Here is a 6,673-nt window from a genome sequence, read left to right as displayed (position 1 = left end):
GGAAAAATAATTGACCGAAGGAACCATATGATTTGTGGCTCCCGTATCAAGAATCCAACAATTAGAATCAAATGAATCAAATGCAGTGGAAGAAAAAACAGAGTGATTATTATCACATACATTATGAGAAAAAAATATACTAGAAAATAATGAATTTGAACTTATTGCATTAACAACATGAGAAGATTCATCATAAGTGTTTGGAGGATGAAGCATGGACAAAAGCTGTTGATACTGAGCCTCAATTAAAGAGAAAAGAGAAGCAACTGAGGAATTGTTGTCATTAAGAACAACTTGATTGGCTACAGATTGTTGCTTCAGCTTTGGTTTATAACCCAGTGGAGATCCATGCAACTTATAACATTTTTCAACAACATGACCAGTGATTCCACAATGTTTACACATTGGTCTTTCGTTCTTGGAGAATGATTTAACATATCTGGATCCATCACTCTTAGAAACAAACACATGTGAATCAATAGATAGAAGAGGAATAACAAAAATTTCTTTGTATTGTTCTTGTAAAACAATAGAGAATACTTTGTTAAGAGGGGCAAGGGCTCCATAAGCAGGATTTGAACACGAGCAGACGGAAAAGACTCATTCAATCCCATTAAAAACTGTAAAACGTGCTCATGTTGAACATAAGAGTTCAAGGTACATACAACTCCACAAGAACAAGCGGGAGCAGGCTTGTAATTCGCTAACTCATCCCAAAGAGCTTTTAGGGGAGTAAAATAGGTACTCACTGAAAGCAGCCCTTGAGAGAGAGCATAAATAGATTTCTGTAGTTGAAATATACAAGGACTGTTCTTCTAAGAGAAATGTTCCTTAAGATCTAGTCAAATCTCATGTGCAGTAGTGATATACAAAATACTAGCAAAGGTATCAGAGGAAATAGAGTTTAAAAACTAAGAGATCACCATATTGTTGAAGCAAAGCCATTGAGAGAGAAGGAGATCATTCGAATCCAAAGGCTTGAGGATAGAACCATCGACTAAACCTACCTTGTTCTTTGCCGAAAGAGCCATGGTCATGTAGCGAGACTAGGTAGGTAGTTATCGCCAATGAGAGGCTAAGTAACAAGAAGAACACCAGGATTGTTACTAGGATGAAGAAAGATCGGACTTATAGCATCTTCAGAGATATATTTGGGTGTCAGCACCATGGAAAAAATACTTATGATTCCATAACAAGATGAAACCCTATGAGAGGAAGGTTCTCGAGTGTTGAGAGAAATTGTAAAAAATGATATTATTGATCTGAGTCCAACTGTACAAAAGTAAAGTAAAATACATAGTATTTATATTATGTACAAAATAATCAATTAAATATACATAAGACACTGTGTATAAAATATACGTGATGGTAATCCCACACGTGATGCATAAAAAAGCCTAAATCATTTTATATCCCACACCTAATGCATAAAATAGGCCATTAATTGGCCATTATTGGATGGTCATGAACCCCATATTCAACTGTTTTGCGTCACTTTTCTTCCCCATACTCCGGTCTGCATTATTAATAATCATGACTACGGTCTGCTCTTTTTTAATCATATCATATCACCGGACTGTTTCAGCACTACCATTCTTGTTCAAGAAAAACACTCATCTCTCTCTCTCTCTCTCTCTCTCAAATCAAACTCCAAAAAAAATGAACCTGCTTCAGCTTCAGCTCCTGATCATGATGACGATCTTCTTCCTCCTGATCTTGAAACTCCTGCACTCAGTTTTATGGTTGCCGTGGAGAATCCAAGACCATTTCCGCAGGCAAGGCATACGAGGCCCTCCTTACCGTCCAGTTGTCGGAAACATGCCAGAGATTCGGAAGATGATTGCCGACGCTCAATCGAAGGCCATGTCTTGGGATGACCATGACATCCTTCACCGGCTGGCTCCTTACTATTCCGAGTGGTCGGCTGTGTATGGAAGGACGTTTCTGTATTGGTTAGGGTCTAAACCAAGGCTGGCTATCGACGATCCTGACATGATCAAGGAGATCCTCATGAACACCGGTGGATCATTTGAGAAGATGGAGCATAACCCTCCGGTTAAGATGTTCTTTGGACAAGGAATATTTGCATTGAGGGGTGAAAGATGGAGCCTTCACAGAAGAATCGCAAACCAAGCTTTCAAGATGGAGAACGTTAAGGTAATTTTTCAATACCAATATTACTACTTTTCGTTTTCGTTTTCATCGTTTTTGGTCAACCAAAATTCATTAAATATTATAGTACTATTCGTTTTTGCTTTGTATATTCGTTTAGTGTTAGAGTTCCAACAAAAACGGTAGGAGCTCTAAATCACTCAATATAATCCTGATCATAATAAGAAGATAATTATTACCGCTGCCACAAATAAATCTCACAAAATGATATGATTTCAATTTTCATATGATAAGTCACATCTACTTTACAATAAATTAGTTTTACAATCAAACCTATTGTATCAACGTATGTGAATTTGTGAGTTTACTTTTGTAGAATATTTTTGTGACTAAAACATTCTCTAATAAGAAACAAGAAATAAATAATAGGTTAGATCATACAAAGAAGGTGTAAACACTCTATGAGATCAACTACTTTAGGGTAAGTAGAACTTAAATTTTGTTAGTTTAATTTTCTTAGAAATGATATCTTGGGACATTGCCACAATGGTAATATTTCAGGGTTGGGTGCCAGAGATTGTGGCTAGTACCAGACAGATGCTCCAAAAGTGGGAAGAAGGGAGAGGGGGAAGAGAGGAATTCGAGATGGAAGTGCACAAAGAACTTCAAAACCTTTCTGCAGACATAATATCTAGAACTGCATTTGGAAGTAGCTTTGAGGAGGGGAAGAGGATCTTCATGTTACAAGAGCAGCAACTACGCCTTGTCTACCTAGCTTATAGAAGCGTCTACCCTCCTGGTTTCAGGTGATCAACGACGTGTTCAAGATTCTCATCATAGGCTTACTTCACCATTCTTAATAGGGTTGAGCAAAAATTTGAAAATTCGACTTGACAAAACGGAGTTGGAGTCAGATATTTTTTAATATTTTAGATGAAGTCGGAGTCACTGTACCAACTCCGACTTCGACTTTGATCCAATTTGACTTTGACTTTGCCTTTGACTTTGACTCCAACTCCGAATTCGATTCCAATATTGTACATATGTTATAAAAATATTTATTTATTTATATATTGATCATATATATTAGTATAGTTTATAGTTATATGACTAGAACTTATATAATTAAATTTAATAATATACTAGTATGAGCTAAGTATTATAAAATAATATACTTATACTATAATATATATAGACTAATGATAGTTTAGTATATGTAAACAATATAATATTACTACAAAACATAATAAAGTACAGAAATAAGTTAGACATTAATATTTAAATAAGTCTAGTATAATAAGTTAATGTGTATATACTAATTTACTAAAGTAGAATAACATGTAATTAGATACTAGAAAGTCTAGTATATAATTAAGTTAGAAAAAAGTTAGACATTAGTATAATAACATGTAATACCAATGTATAACAACATGTAATTACACACTATAGTATAGTTCTTATATAGAAATTATAAATTAGACACTAGTATAAAAATAATTAATAAGTCTAGTACAATAAGTTAATAACATATAACATCAATTTACTAAAGTTTAATAAGATGTAATTAGACACGTACTAGAAATAAGTTATAAATAAGTTAGATACTAGTATAATATAATAACATGTAATACTATAATATAATAACATATAATTAGACACTAAAAATAAGATGCAATACTATAGTATGATAACATGTAATTAGACACTATAGTATTAGTCTAGTATAAAAACAAGTTAGATGTTAGTATAGAAGTAAATTAGTAGTGAATTATTTAGTTTTAATTTTTAAGTTTTTCGACAAATTGAAATTTGAAAACCCATAAAAAATTCAAAAAGAAGCGCTCAATGCTGAAAAAGAAGTGTTCGTGTGCCAAGATCATTTGGATCAATTGGCAACACCTTAGTTTCTCACTTAGAGAACCAATGATCAAATCCTCCCTCCCCCATGTATATATAAAAAAAAGAAGCGCTCAATGCTGAAAACCCAAATTCGACTCTGCTCCGACAAGTCGGAGTTAGAGTTCTGATTTGAATTCCAATAAAGTTGGAGTCAATTCGGAGCCTACACAAGTTGGAGTCGGACTCGGTGCTCACCGCTAATACTTAACTTTCCAGAAAAGATGGCATAGGAACATAATTATAACCTATCTTGTACCCAAGTTCTCTAGATTCAGTTTGCTTTGCTATTATTCCCGACTAGATTAGAATGATGGTCTCTACATGTACTCCGGGAGTACGATTCATGAAAGTGTAGTGATTTTGACAAATGATTTTGTTCTGCATACGGACTATTTGCCTTCAATCAACAAACGACTCTTTATTCCGGATTTTGTTATCTCCAATTATGCTAATTGATGCGATATATCATATATAAGTGACTTTATAAGTCAACCATCAAATTAAAAACCACTTAAAATGTGATATATTATATCTCTGGTGTGGTTGACGATGATGAAAATCAATATAAAGAACACTATGTTTGTGAATGAATGATATATACTTCCATTTGCAGGTTTTTGCCCACTACGAATAATAGAGAGAGGTGGAGGCTTGAGAATGAATCACGAAAATCTATTTAGATGTTGATAGAGAGCAATAAGGGGAAAGAAAGTTCAAGAAATTTGCTTGGTCTTTTGCTATCTTCTCACAAGAATCACAATGGCGAAGAAGAGAAACTAGAGGTGTCAGAAGTCATAGATGAATGTAAGAATTTTTACGTTGCAGGAAAGGAAACAAGTGCTAATCTTTTGACTTGGGCACTCGTCCTTCTAGCATCACATCAAGAATGGCAAAGTAAGGTACGGGAGGAAGTCTTTAAGGTTTTTGGAGATAATCAACATCCCACAGCTGAGAATTTAAATGACCTTAAGACAGTGAGTTCAAATATTTCTCACTTAATTTCCTACCCATTGTTGTAGGCTGTAGGATCGACAACCTTTCATTTCATTGTTAAGCATTTTAAAGTTGATAAACATATCGATAACACTATATTTTTGCATCTTGAATTAGAATTTATTCATTTTATATTATTATGCATAAAGGATATATATATATATATATATATAGTTATTGCTAGCTCTTGCATTGGATAGAATGTCATAGTAATTGCTTACTACCAGTCTACCAATTATATGCAAGTAGAGACATTGTAATTTGATTGGGACCTGCAAATAAATTCATCTAAAATATTTTCTGCAATTAGAAGATAGAATGACCGAGAACTAGTAGTTATAATTTAGCATTAAATGGATGGCAAACTATGCTCAACCATGAAATAGTGTGAATGTCTTGTTGTTTTCTCAACAGGTGGGTATGATACTGAATGAAGCACTTCGCCTCTACCCCTTGGGTTCATTCATGTTCCGGCAAACAACCAAACGAGTTAAGCTAGGGAAACTCGATATTCCAACAGGAACACAACTCTGTTTGCTCATAACCGCTGTCCATCATGATACTGAGATATGGGGAAAGGATGCACATAAATTCAATCCATTGAATTTTTCAGTGTCTCGAAAGCATTTAGCCCCATATTTTCCATTTGGGTTAGGACCCAGAATTTGTGCAGGTCAGAATCTAGCCCTGGTTGAGACAAAGGTGGCACTTGCTATGATTGTCCGACAATATTCTTTTACCATGTCACCAACTTATGTTCATGCGCCGATAATGTTGATGACCCTGCAACCTCAATATGGTGCACAACTCCTGTTTAGAAGGATTAGTGCCTAAAACTTGCAGCCTCAACTTGGAGTAGCACAACTCCCATTTTGGAGGATAGTTGCCTAAAGGTTGTAGCAGTTTGCGCACATGCCACAACGTATGTTCAGTGCTCAATTTGGAAATGTTTGTGTGTACGTGTTTGTTTTTTATTTCCTCAAATACCGTTTGTTGCTTTATCATGAGGTTGGATGTTATGTGTTGAAAATAAATGGATATTTGTAAATAGTTGTGTGAAAATATTTGGAGATAACGTTTTTAAAGTCCTATAAAAGTGATGGGAGTTATTTAGAATTAGTAAGATTTTTTGAGTTTTTATGGATGATGTATGAAATATTTTTTATTAAAAAACACTTAACAGTCACCTCGTGGCACTACAACAGAATGTGTGTTTTGTGACAGAGAAAATTGTCACAAAAAAATGGCAAACCGTCACTAAACATATTTGGTGACGGTTTGAAACCGTCACCATGACCGTCACCTAAAGTGCGTCACAGAAAACATTTGGTGACGGTTTACTGTTCAACCGTCACAAAAAATATTTTTAGTGACGGTTGGAAGTGTTCCGTTCGGTACAACGTTCGAACGTTCCTTTTTTTGTGACGGTTATGAACTGTCACAGAAAATCACGTTCGGACGTAAAATCAAACGTTCGGACGTTATACCCGACCGATTGGCGTTCGAATGAGAGAAGTTGACGTTCGTTGGATATCGTGTTCGAACGTATAAAATGTACGTTCGAATGTTAATGCGTCCGAACGTTAATTACATTAAACGTTCGAATATTTGTTCGAACGTAAACGTAAACGTAGCGAGTTTAATGTTCGGACCTTATTTCGAATGTAAA

At 34.9% G+C, this 6,673-nt stretch overlaps 1 pseudogene; it reads left to right on the top strand.

Annotated features, from left to right (window-relative positions):
• Window positions 1–1,582: 1,582 nt before the first annotated feature.
• Window positions 1,583–6,079, top strand: LOC121241891 (annotated as a pseudogene).
• Window positions 6,080–6,673: the final 594 nt, after the last annotated feature.

Source organism: Juglans microcarpa x Juglans regia, chromosome 8D, assembly GCF_004785595.1.
Source record: "Juglans microcarpa x Juglans regia isolate MS1-56 chromosome 8D, Jm3101_v1.0, whole genome shotgun sequence".
In the NCBI taxonomy this organism is placed as follows: Eukaryota; Viridiplantae; Streptophyta; class Magnoliopsida; order Fagales; family Juglandaceae; genus Juglans; species Juglans microcarpa x Juglans regia.
This window is presented reverse-complemented; position numbering and strand designations above follow the sequence as displayed.